General features: G+C 39.1%; 1 protein-coding gene across 3 annotated transcripts in view; it reads right to left on the bottom strand.

The window, feature by feature from the left end:
* BMF (Bcl2 modifying factor) overlaps window positions 1-4,472 on the bottom strand; it is a 46,935-nt gene extending 42,463 nt beyond the window's left edge. For all 3 annotated transcript variants that reach the window (XM_087921821.1, XM_026710317.2, XM_087921820.1), the window contains exon 1: window positions 4,181-4,472. The gene's annotated coding sequence lies outside the window, so the exon portion shown is untranslated. The remainder of the gene's footprint in view (window positions 1-4,180) is intronic.
* Window positions 4,473-14,149: the final 9,677 nt, after the last annotated feature.

Raw genomic sequence — 14,149 nt, 5'->3', positions numbered from 1 at the left:
GATTCTTAAGCGAATCACCACAAGTTGTTAAGTGTGATGTTACTTCACTACAATTTGTGAGTTCCTGCCAACTTTCCCATTGATTTCCTTGTTAACAAATGGCTGTGAAGATCACAAATGGCAATAACGTGACTGTGGCTCTCTCCAACCATCATAAATGCGCACTGCTTACCTAGAGTCCGAATCATGATCATGTGACCATGGGAACACTACTACAAAGGCTGACACTTTGAGGACTGATTGCAAATCTCTGTTTTCAGTGCTGTTGTAAGTTTGAACAATGCCTTGGAAGAGACAGAATAAAGTCTGAAAACAGTGATAGGAAATTGTTCTATGGCATGGGAGCTAAGGAAATAATTAGCTTTCCACCTTAATTTTTTAATATTATTAAAAGCATATTCAGCTTTCTATTTACTTTACTACTCAAGGTGACTTATCAGCAAGCAAAAAATGCAGAATATTAAAGTTTAAAAATAATACAAGTAAAACCCAAACCAGAATGAAAAGCAATCGATAAAAAATTAATAAATATTGAAAGTTGGAGCCAAGATAGCTCCTTAGGGAATTCTTTCCAAGCTTGTAGCCATAGAGAAGGTGGTTCTTTCTCCCATAGATGAACCATGACAATGGGGTATCTTGAAAAGGGCTTCCCCTGCCAACCTGAGTAACCCGAAAAGTTTCCAGCAGGAGACGCAATGCCCCAGATAATCTATCACTAAGCAGTTTAGGGATTTAAAGGTCAGTACGACCATCTTCAATCGTGCCTGGGTCACATTTAGCAATCAGTGCAGATTTTTTTTAGTGCAAACATCACAGGATTCCTATATTGTATAGCAGCACCAGAAGCTGGCTGTTTCATTTTGCACCAGTTGCAACCTCTGGATACTTATCAAGGGTAGGCCCACATAAATTAGAAGAGTTGTAACCAAGGTGCATATTACTGTCACTAAATGCCATTGGCTCAGGGAAGATTCCAGCTGCACCCTAGCCATATCTGTGTAAAGCACTGCTCATTGCAGCTGCCAGCTGCAAATCCAAAGACAGCTGATGGTCAAGAACCTCTCTAAAATTGTAAGCCCATTTCTTCTTGGACAGTGCAGTCCCATCCAAAACAGGAGGCATCACAATTCCAGAGTCCAGCTTTCTTCTTGCCAATGGTATCTCTGGCTTGTCTGGATTTAATTTCAGCTTGCTCAGTTTCGTTCTTTGAAGAAGTTCTTTTGACTAATTCTGAATCTCACTGAGCAATCTCATGTGTGAGCAGAATGAAATCCAATTCACACTTGCCATGCCACGCACCATTTCCACAGTATTTCTTTTAACAGCGTTCCTTACCTTGGAGTAAAGAAGTCCCAAATGCCTTAATTTTTTTATGATTGCATTTTACTCCATTTATGTATCTGCTGTAAGTTGTGAATGGAAGAAAGGGTTGCAGAAATGAAACATAAAAATGAAAGGGCAAAACAATGTTCTGAACTATGAGGAGAGTGGGAAACGAGTTGTTTGGCCTTTTCCCCATCGACTTCATACTGAAGAATGCATGGGTTGGGGGGGTTCCTTAAAAATCATCTAGTCCAATCTCATGTCTAGCATAGGAGTCCATTTCTACAACCTCCTTTATATACCACCACCCAGTCTGTTTAAATATGAAAGAGTTCACCACTGACCAAGGCATTTGTTCCACTGTGCTCCTACTTTTAGGGCATTTTTACAGAAGACATTGAACTCCTTGTCTGGGATAGGACTTGAATAACTGTCCCTCATCTTCTGTATAACTGTTCTGATATTTGAAGATAGAGATCATATCTCTCTACCACTGCCTCTTCTCCAGATTAAACATAATAATAATCTTGCATGTATAATTAAGACTATTATCCAGTAAGTATTCATAACAATACACACACACCATAGCTAGGGTCCTTAATGTATAACCTAAAGAGAGAGGTCTCTCAACACAGATCTTATGTTCATAACTACCAATACGTTACAAACAATATTCACTTACCACACAGTCCTATGCATAAGACCTTTTGTGTTCAGTGGGGCTCATCAACTCAGTAAGAGTTGATGAGTCTGTGAGGACCAGAATTGGAGCTTGGGAACTCATTGCTTTCTTTTAGGCTGGGTTCACAGATCACAATAAATCAGGATTCATTTAGCCATGGTTTGTAGAATAAACCAGTGTTGTGAGGGTTCTTATATCTTGTTAACCTATAACTATATTTCATAAGTGTCAAAATCTGGATTTGAACTATGCACTGAGCCAAAAGCAAACCCACTTCATTTGCTTTAGTGTGATGCATGTACTCAGACTCTATTTCACAGTTGTGGGGCCAATCCAAGATCCTTGAAAGTAGGACAAATTATAAATATGTTCTGAGCAGAGGGGCAAGGTTTCTGTAGTCCCTTCTTACACTATGAGTCCATTATTTTTATTTTACAAGAATGCCTTCGTGAAATGCAAGGGTACTCTTGAGAAATAAAAATGATTTTAGATGTTTAGAATTAAAATAATCTTGTTTAAAAAAAAAAATAAGAGTGGGGCAGAAAGTGGCAAGGAAAGTATCCACGTATACACTGGTATCCAAAGGCAACATCCTGGGGATTTAAGTGCATACGATGCAATTATATTGATACCATTCAGCACATCTGAGCACCTGGACTGGAATCCCCTGAAAGTCCCAAGCAAGCAGTTTTATATTTCCTGAAATGCTATAGAAAGCATAATAAATAACCCTCATGCTCTTCGGAAAGAAGGAAATCAATTCAGCAACCACCTTCACAACCCCGAATGTGAAAGAATGAAACCAATTCTGCAGTTCTTTCCACTTGGAAACACCTGTTGAGGAACCATACAATGCAGGCATTCTTCCATTACCTCTAGCATTCTCTCAGGGGGAAAAAATCAATATACAACCACTTGCCTTCATTCAGGAATGGAAGAACAAGGAAGAGGGTGGGGGTGGACATAACACACGTGCATGCCAGTTAACCAAAACAAAGTGACAAGGTGATTTCATGATTTCTTTAGTTCTTCCTTTTGCCTTCTGCCCTGGGCTTAAATGACTCAATTGTAAAGAATCTTTAAGGTTGATATGCATTATATCAGTCCAGGAAGAGGTGAAGCCAAATTCTTACAGTGAAAAAGGAAGGAGGGGAAAAAAACATATATACTCATATTTTACACAAATAAGTCAACAAATAGCAAGACCTTACAGCATCCATGGTGCATAAACTGAGTCTTCAAGTATTAAAACTTCAGTTGTAGCATATTGGTGGCCAGTTCTGCAAAACCAGGTGTCTCTTTTCTATTTTGCAGAACACAAATTTGCGTTCCTTAATGATTATGTAGAAACCATTTAAGATGGTCTTGTTATCCGAACAACTATTTCACTACCTAACAAGTTATCTTTGTTTCCATCCCATCTTTTCTGTATGACTAAAACTATCATGAACCATTGGCACAAATTTCAGCTGCAGTGTTCCTACTAGTTTGTTGTACTTATACATCTTGGACAACTTTAATGGGCAGCAAACAAAAATAAAAAAAAGATTTCATTCTTTGGGTCCTGTCTGTCAAGCAGTATTGACAGCCAAGTAGCCATGACACCCCCCTCTCCCCCTTTTACTTTAAGCCAAGTAAGGACTAAGTCATGTCTTGGAAAGTTAACCGCAAGATATACAAAGCAGTAATATCTCATGTGAGACTGCAAGGGAAAATATATATATACAAATATATCTTTCGATGCATATCTTGTATAATGCTAGTCCCTGCAACTGTAAAGCCGAATCATCCACGGAACACCACCTTTGGGGAAGATAATTTAAATGACTGGGGGTGGGATGGGGGGAAGAAGCCCCTTGTATTGAAGTAACTTCCTTAAACGGCGCACGGAGACCCCCAGAACTTATCAAGTAGAAGAATCCCACGATGCCTGCATCTCTAACGAAGGCTCTCGAGGGACTCTGAGAGGGGTTGTTTGGTTTTTGTTTTCTCCCGTCCCTGTCCTGAAATTTTCGAGCGACCAGCTCACTATAAGTAAATCCAAATCCCAAGGAGCACGGTGTGATTTAGAAGTTATAAAGAACAGAACTTATACATACAAATAACGGAGTTGTCACTCAAGTCCTCCCTTCCCAGCTCCTCCCCCCACCTCTTCCACAACTCCGAAATACTGACCTGTTGCCCCGACTGCGCCTCTCCTGCAGAAGCTTAGGATCGTACCCGGGGAGACAAGATCCAAGGAGCCCTCCCCGGTCGCCTATTCAAAGCGGCGTTCCGCGAACCCTCCGAAACGGATCCCGCCTTTCATCTGGTCTGCTTGCTGCTTGAAGCGCCAACAAGAGCCGCCAGCGGAAAGAGCGGGAGCCGGAAAGTCCCCGGGCTTGCAACCTGAGGCGCCGCCGCTTAGCACCACACGGTATTGTTTCCAAAAAGACACTCGCTTCCTGGCATTACCCGCACAGCTGATGAAAGACACGCCTCCCCCCCCGCCGTGACGTCAGGGGGGGGGAGCGGGTCTAGCCAATGGGGAGCGGCAGGCGCGCACGTTCCCAGCTCGAGGCGCTCGGGGCTGTCACAACGTGGGGGAATTTGTGGAGCCCGGCTCGTGATCGCGGTTCACACAGGCAGGCAAGGCTGGAGAGCCGTTTCCAAAAGCCGCTGGGAAACGGGGCGAGGACGGGCAGCTACCGCCTCCTTTCCCCGAACCGTGGCGCAAAGGCGGCGAGAATCAGTGGGAGACCTGCAGCGGAAGATTGCATCTTAAACCTGACCTGTTTCTTGCCCTGGCATTCCGCCCAAAGCCAAACCTCGCAACCGGTCGAAAGGCAGGGCAAGTCCAGACTTGCAAGAGAAGCAATTTTGGTGCGGTCCTTAACGCCTTCCTTTTTTTTTTTTTTTTTCCGAGTTCTAAGGATGGGCATCCAGAGAACCTCTCTCCTGTGTTCTTGGTTGTTTGCAATCGTCCTGAAATAGTATAGGATCTCCTGCTCGAGGGGGTTGGACTAGAAGACCTCCAAGGTCCCTTCCAACTCTATTATTCTGTAATTCTATGTCCTCAGCCTGGTGTCCATTGGTAGGCTACAGTTCCCATCTTCTTCAGCCAGAACAGTGGCTGGAGAGCATGGGCCTATGTGGGTAATGCAATATATCGAAGGATGCCAGACTGAAGAAGACTTGGATGCTTGTTTTTCCTTAGTTGGTGCCCCCAAATTGGGCAGCTACAAATTGCCAAATAAAAAGAAAAAAACTTTTAGCTGCACTATAGTAATCCTAGATGAAACCAGGTGAGAGGGCACAAAGAACTGTTCCAAGTCACTTCTGATATGAAAAAGATATATTATTTGGCTTTTGAACAGGGAGGTTCAATTTAGTTGTGATAGTAGATAACCTTTCATAAACTTACCCTCCCAGGATTTGAATTAAACCTTTCTGGATATAATTTCCTTCTAAACAACCCCATTGCCTTTGCTTTTTATGTACCTTGAAGAATTCCCAGTGGATAGCCTTCAGTACTTACTTCCCTCCATTGTCAGAATTGTCAATTTATTCTTACCCTTGCTTCCTGTTTTGAAACCACTTGCTGCCCTATAGGAGAAGCTTGCCTACTTTGAGAAACATAAATATTTTTCAAAATAGCCATGGATATGGTTGAGCTTTATACTAGCAACATTAATATAAAACCTGCCATTTTTCTCTTTCTTTCCTAGAAAGGAACTTGTACTTTGACACAGATCAAGATAATCTTTCTTTTATTAGATTTGGAGGACCGCCCAACTCCACTGGCCACTTACTCTGGCCAGTTTATCATTTAAAAAACAGGAAAACACAAGGCAAACATTTATACAATATATCTAACTATCTATCCACCTATCCACCCACCAACATGGTTCCACAGCCATCTAAAATCAGGTCTGTAGAAGAGTCCTGTTTTAACAGATCTTCGGAAGATCATTCCAGAGGACAAGTACCTCTGGAATTATTTATTTGAATAGTTCTAAAGAGAGCAAGTGGGCCTGATTTTATTGAATGGCCAAAAACATGATGAGATCAGCAGTCCTTCAAAAACCCTATGCCATGAAGGACTTTATAGTTAATGATCAGCATTGTTGGAAGTTAACACCACCACCACCACCCAAGAAAAATGAAATATGTTAGGATATATTAAAAAGGCAGAATATTTCCCCTAAAAGAAGTAGAAACTCAGAGAGGCAGAAACTCAGCCCCCTCCCCCCGTTTGTTAATGGGCCATTAAGGCCTGGGTCAGTCTATTCTATATAATAAAGTTCTACTTCCTTCAGGCAGAGCCATTTAATTGCTCTTCATTGCACCACCCACCAAGTTTCAACCAAACTTAACACATAGACAACCTACAAAGCTAGCTATTACCTGATAGCAACCAATCAGGATACTCTTCCTGTGCCCCAGGAAGTTCAAAGCCAAAGAGGGTATAAAACCCAGGGACTCTGAGCATCTCTTCCCTTTTTCTTCACCCAAGAGCTCCAAGGCATGTGATCCTGTCCACCATTAAACCATCTTTCCAAACAGCCTCCATGTTTCCAGTGTCTTTCTCCCCACTTGGAACTGAACCCAGATGGACATTTCTTCCAACAGCATCTTGAACTGCACCAGAAGCTTACCAGCAACCAGTTACACAGCAGTGGTGCCACAAGACACAACACTGCCTGCACCACTGCATTCTGGACCAGCTGTAACTTTCAAGGGCAGCTTCATGTAGACCATATTATATTAGTCCAATCACAAAGTGACTAGGCCATTAGTCATTCTAAGATATAATCTGAAACCTTCATCGTATATTTATTTGATTTAGGTCCTATATTTTCTTCTATCCTTCATTTTAAGAGTATGTCACTATAAAATATCCTGTTCAGTGGCTGTCAGCCTGGGGTCTGCGGACTCCTGGAGGGGGCTTGAAGAAATGTTATGATTTAAATCTTAAGTCTTAGGGTTCCATGGTCATAGTCTGTGGCCACAAAATGTATTTAAAGAGAGTCCAGAATGAAGAAAATGTCCTTTGCTCAATTCCTATAACTACTTTAGCTTTGATAATGTTGAAAATCTATTGAAGGATAGTCTCCCAACAGATGGATTTAAGGGCTGTCTCACTGCCATCAAGGCTAATAGCCATGGATCCCTTTTCCACCATTTCCCATTTTAAAAAGACTGAATGAGCTGTTCCGTATTAGAATGTGGAACAGGAGAGAACGTCTCATTTTAAGGGGCAGAAGATAGAAGTCTTGTATCCCCTGTTCCCATGTAACACAGCTTCATGGCACTCTCATCCATAGACACTTCTCTTATAGAATTTAAAACAAAAATACTCATTTTTCTGCACTGCAGCATTCCTGTTTTCCTGGGAGGAAGAATGGCATTTTCCCAGATTTAAAATACACAGCCGATGACTGGAGAAAATGTGATATTCTTGCAACTTATATCACCTCATATCAGACAGCAGATAACTAGATAACTCTATAGAAGAGACAGACATTTGTGCAAAAATCTGATGGTTAAAAAGCACCTGTAGAAACGCCATGGGCTGTTTTTCTCTGAACTTACCAGTAGAAGGCAACATAACCAACACTGGATTGGGTTTTAGTACTTTTTAAATGGAAAGTATTAAGGTACAATATTAAAGTACTATTGGTTCTTCAAGACTCATCATCATCGTCAAAGAGGAAATGTTTGAATTAACCTTTTTTTTCCTTGGGGAGAGTGGTTTTAAAGGGAATTGGCCACATTTCTATAATTCCATTTATATATTTATTTATTGTTGTCTTGCTTTTTAAAAGACATTTAAAAAGATAAAAATTCATGCATTTTCAAAGAAAATACACAGAAAATATTTTTTTTAAATGAAAATGTAACAAAAAAGAAAAAAGGTATATTAGTTGTAAATAGTTACAATTCTATTTATATCTCATACCATATTTTTGCACTATAAGACACATTTCCCCCAACAAAGCGGGCGGAAATGTCTGTGCGTCTAGTAGAACAAATGTTGCTGAAGCCCCGCCCACCCACCGGCCCCCACCCACCAGCCTCTGCCTCCTAGCAATTTGCCTCCTTGCAGCAAACAGCCTGGTCAGCTTCAACACAGCCTGATTTAGCATGAGCAGCTGATTGGCGGTTGGATCAGCCTCCCAGAATACCCACCAATCACCACTGCCTGGAATGGGCTGAAAACGGGATGCACGCAGGCTGAAAATGGGGTGCATGGAGGCTGAAAATGGAGCGCGTGGAGGCAGCGATAGACAGCGATTGGCGGTGGCAATCCCCTGGGCCTGGAACAGTGGATCAGTGGTATTCCGGGGGCGGGGACAATCCAACCGCCAATCAGCTGCTCATGCTAAATCAGGCTGTGCTGAAGCTGACCAGGCTGTTTGCTGCAAGGAGGTAAATTGTTGGGAGGCAGAGGCAGATTTTTTTCTCTTGTTTTTCTCCCCAAAAGCTAGGTGCGTCTTATCTTATGGTCTGGAGCGTCTTGTAGTACAAAAAAATGTGGTAGTTATCTAATGCAATTATTGAGGTACATATGTGTTTATAATACATTTTTATAACTATAACTAATATAGTAATCTACCTTTTAACTCTTTATACCTTATTTGTATAAATGAGCCCCACATTTTGCTATGTATGTGTCCATATAAAGTATATATGTCTATTGGCAACCCACTCTTAAGTGAAAAGTGCAATCAGTTCATTAAGTAAAAAGGGCCATACAGCGGAACCTTGGATCGTGAACGCTCCTATTCGCCACCAAATCGGGTGGCGAACAAAAAATTCACCCAATTTTTGAATCGGGTCACGAATCAAAAATCAGGTGTCAAACAAAATTGGCGTGGAAAATTCCCTTTCCATGCGGATTTTGCCTTTGGTGCCATTTTTTTTACTACACACATGCGCAGTCAGTCAAGCTTCCGGACGCGACTAAATTGGGTCGCGACCAGAGTCCGGGAACAGATTAAGGTCGTGATCCGAGGCTCCTCTGCATATTTATCTTTCCAATGCTGCAATATCAGTTCTTTGGCCATGGTAAAAGAGAATCCATTTATATTGTCCGGTTGTTAATTTTCAAGTGCTAGGTACAACATGGGGTTCAAAATAATATCATCATGTGGAAAAAACACACCATCACATTTACATAATCCAGTATTTTTTCCACAATAATTCATACTTTATAACCATAACCTCCATTTGAATTGCTGCGCCACAATATGATAGCACATCACTGGTTTTTCTTTAATATATTATAATATATTATTATTTTCCAGGTAATTTGTATTTAAAATAAACCTATTTACATAGGGTTCATTCACACAATACAAAATGTTTAACCTGAGCCAATCAGGTGAACACAGCATTCACCAACAGCTGGGCTCCTGCCTGTGTCTTCCAGATGTTTAGGTTCATCTCTGTGCTTTAGTAAAAGTAACCCAGCTTCCTCCTTGGTTGATCCATTCTATGGAGTAGTAGCACCACAGCAGATCTTACTGACTGTGCTCAGATGATACAAGACCTATACTTAGCCGTGACTATGCAACTTGGTTCCTCCTGCTGGTCTAATTTGTTATATGCAGTATTTCTGCCTAAATAATAGAGATGAATTATCAGAATTATAGCTAAAACAAGATTTTTTTAAAAGTAGTTTCTATCATTAGTGAAGAAAAGTAACTTCTTTTCTCTTCATCTAACCCTACCCCACTGTCTCTTCCTCTATGCTCTATTGACTGACAGAGAAGCATCAGATCATTCTTATCAAAGATTGGATGATTTCTTGAAGAAGGTTTTTGAAACTAACGTGTTGCCTGCCTTGCTCTTAATTAGGGCCATAATAGGCAAAAGTCTTGTCTTTTATCAAATGAGATACATTTTCACAACAGACCTAAAGAAAACCATCTAAGGGAAGAGCTTATTTGTAGGACATGGTGGGCTGACTACTTCTGAAACTGAAAAAAAAAAACACCTTCAACTGAAGAGTTGTTTTTGTAAGAAAAGTAAGCACCAATAATTCCGAGATATTTTTTTTAAATTTAAATTGAATTTCTGGTCCTACACCCGAGCTTCATTTTAAATATGAGTCTTGTAACACAAACAAGAAGCAAGTGAAGGAACTAGCTGTCAGTTACAGAGTGGAACACTTTGTCCTCCTTCCGTACCCAACATAGAAACCCAACTGGTTGCTGTAGGAGGAAACCTATTTTCTACTTGTAGGGAAAAAAAGTATCCCTTGCCTTCCTGTACTTGTTCATGCAGTACATAATTAATCTGCAAATTTCAGTCTTTAGGATGCAGTGATGATTGTCAACAGTTAGTTGTAAAAGAAGATTACATGCATTTTGAGAAAAACAGGTAGCTTGGCTTATTAGTCCCAAATGTCTGTCACCATGAGCAGGATTGTCAGCTGTTGTGATATGGTTTGATACAGCAGGCCTTTTGTCTACCAGCATCTGATTAATAAACATTTTGCAAGATATTAACATTTACAGTTGTATGCCTGCAACCTGCTTGCAAATCTTTGTAATAAATTCATGAACTTTGCAACCATATAAAAAAAACTGTAAGGGACATATATGAGCAACTATGTTTGCTACAATAATTTAGGTCTTAATTTTGAGCAGGTTTCACTAGTCAGAAGTCACAGAAAGTGGAAGTTACTATTTGTTGGTTAGGATTTTATCTAGGAAGCATACCATTTCAGAAAACATTCCTACATCTTTTACTATTGACCTGTCATCTTTTACTATTACCCACCTTGGCTGGGGTGACAGGAGTTGCATTAGGAGCACGTGAAGTTTTCATGGCTTTCAATATTGCACTATATGTGCAACATGCTGCGATGCCACAGCTTTGGCAAATGCCCATGGATAATGGGCCCATGTAGAAATGCCTTTTATATTTTGGAAATTACCCATCTACACTCACAGTTTTAATGATTATCCATTTCCATGTTTTATTTTTGTAATTCTAATTTCTATTCTAAACTTCCATGAATGAGAAGGACAAATATAAACTAATTTGTTTTGAACTAATATCACATGAGTTACATTTTTCCTATTCAAACCGTTAGTTTTAGATCCCTGCAACTTTGATGGCCCTGATTTCAATTCTGAAAGCAGTTATTGTAACAGATGTTCTGGAAAGTTTTAGCCGGGCTGCAACAGATTTTGGTATTTTGCTGCAGCAGCCCAGTCATTTTCAAATCAAACAATTGTTTGTTTGGGCTTTAGAGACTCCCTGAGGCGTTTGAAGTCTAACCACTCCGCTACTTAAGCATAGGAAACAATGCAATATACTAAAATGTGTGTTTATGTCTGTGCACCTAATATGAAATAAAATTAATGATCTGTTGGAACAAAAGAGGTTAGTAAAAGGACAAAAATTTCTCAAGAGACAGCTTTGTGAAAAGCCATATCAAGCAACAAAAACATTTGAGGAAACAAAAGAGTCCAGACATCACATACAATAGTGCTTCTTAAAGGATTTTTTTTCCTGGACTCCAGTTCTGGCATTACTTATAATAAGAATAAAACTTTTGCTTCCAAGGGGAATCATATTGAGCCCATCCATGGAAAAGAGTTATATATTGAATTGCCTTTAAAGCCAAGTGACTAGAATACTGGCCCTAAGTACCAATATCCACTATCATTATTTTGGCGAATTATTTGAGTTTGTATTCCAACAAAGAAGAGAATGGAGACATTTAATATTATTTCCAGAAAACTACCTGGGTGTCATGGTGGTGATGGGTATATCTGTATGTGATTGTGTTAATGTTTAAGGAGCCTACCTGTAGCGTACCATCAAGATTCAGTTTGTTTTCCTTGCACCTCTGTGTAATATCCTTTCCATCCTTCTCACACTAATTCCTCCTCCATAAATGATTTAACCCAGATATTTTTAATATCATTTATGGGTTCTGTGTGTATGGTGAAATGCCATCGTGGTAAATGGGTGTTTTTTCTATATATATTATTTCTTTGACTACATATTAATATACTTTATTGTTTAAATGTTTTGCTATCTTATTACTTGAACAAATAATTTGTTTTATTCATTATTGGCTGAGTAAATTATAATAAATATATACAATTAACATTGTGTGAACAAAAAAATTCTAAAGACACTCCTAATCACTTTGAGAATGAGGTAGAATCACAGAAGCCCTTTTTATTCAAAAGAAAAACAAAAACAGCACTGGTTTCTGTAGGATATCAATATTGTCTCATAAAATTTTGATTTCTATAGGAGATAACTAAGAAGCAATGTACATTATGCTGCAGTTTTGCAGAAGTTTTAGGGGGGTGGTAGCAAAGGAATTAAAAGACTTTATGTATCTTAAATTAAAAGCAAAAGGCAAAAAAAGATTCATGACACAATCCTTGCCTTAAATGACATTTTTTGGTGCAAATGATTTGAGAATCTGAAAAATTACATGAGAGAAAAAAGTGAGTGTCCAACTAGCCATGACAGTATCAGAATAATGGATTTGCAATGATTTTCAGAGAGATTATGGCAGGATTTCATCAAAGGTAATCTCAGGGGGATTCCTCAAGGAAATTAGTCACTGCCAACCAAAAGCTCTGAATAAACAATCCAGAACAGAGACAGGTTGTCTGAAAAGTTAAAAAAATGTTTCAGTTGAGCAAACTATGTAGTGATGAATTTGCTGAACTCTGCTGATGAAGCTAGCACAATAGTATAAATTAAAGTACAAATGGACAACTTTTTCTACTATACATGCTAGCTCCATTTAAATGTAAAGGAATAGTTTAAAAATGCCATATTTTTGCATTTCTCCCAATGAATAATTATTCCCATTGAAAGCAGCTTTCTGCAAAACAAAACACAAAATCAAGATTTCCCCCGAACCCACTGATTTAAAATGTAAATGCAATTATTTTAATCATTTTAAGTATTCAGTTGTTACATACCACTTCTCTCTTAGAGACAAACTAGACATGACAATGGAGTAAAAAATAACCGTGGGAGTTCATCCATGTTCTTTGGAGGACAAATTTCCCAGCGATCCACAGCAAGAAAGAAAATTGTTTACTTCTTCCTTACCCACTCTGGAACTGTTGATTTTCAACATTGCTCCACATACAAACGCAACTGTTATAATATGCACTTTAAATGAGACTGGCAAATGAAGGAGTAGTTCTGGTTTTCTTTATATTGGCTCTCTATTTTGTAAGCTTTAAGTTACAAAATAAGTATAACTATTAAATTGCTTTTAAAAGTCTTATAGCGATTCTTTGCCAATGGCTAATGGTGTAAGAACAGGTTCTCGTTCCTAATTTCATTGTGAACTGATTGGATTTTTCAACTTGTATATTTAAGTGAAGGCACTAATTTAAAATTAAGGATCCAATTCAGAATGTGGTGATATCCGCAGAAAAGCTTCTCTGGTTTCATGGGAGATGAATAAGTTTTCCTGCCAACCTAAATGTCAGAACTAAGAATTGAAAACAACAAGCATATCTCAATAGACTTACCCATACTTGGGAGAAAATCTGCCTGAACAAAAAAGGCTTATATGTAAAGAAACATGGAGGTAATTACTGTGAGAGTTTGTAGCTAATAGCAATTATTTTACCATTCACTATTTATTCTCCTAACTTTATTCACTTACTTTGGCCATTTTAAGTATCTTTTAAGTAAAATGATTCTAGGTAGCTCCCTTAAATATTTGGTTGCTATAGTTCTGAAGATTCACGTTTGCTACATGAGACATTTCGGAGTCATATAAAAAATTAGAATATAATTGCTAATCGTAAGTTATTCTATAGTATAGAAACCCATCCTTCTTTGCCCTAATGCCCTCTAGATATCTTGGACTACAATTCTTATAATGCTCAGTATGGATTATAGATACTGCAATTAAACAAACTTGCAAAATACTAAATGGGACAAGGATGGTGTATAAAAAAGAGGGTATGCCCAGTATACAAACTACAGAATTAATCAGAATAGCTCACCCATGTTTCTGTCATGCCTATATTAGACTGAATGGCACAGATCTTCTGATCCTGGTGACAGGAAGAGTTTCATCTGAAAAAGATTCTCTTTGTTGGTTCTTTTTCCTCCTACACTCCTTTTAAATGTTTCTTCTCCTTTCTAGGAAAC

Source organism: Pseudonaja textilis, chromosome 1 (genome assembly GCF_049901715.1).
Source record: "Pseudonaja textilis isolate UNSWEBS1 chromosome 1, rPseTex1.2, whole genome shotgun sequence".
NCBI lineage: Eukaryota > Metazoa > Chordata > Lepidosauria > Squamata > Elapidae > Pseudonaja > Pseudonaja textilis.
The sequence above is the reverse complement of the archived record's forward strand: the minus strand, read 5'-3'. Positions and strand labels throughout refer to the sequence as shown.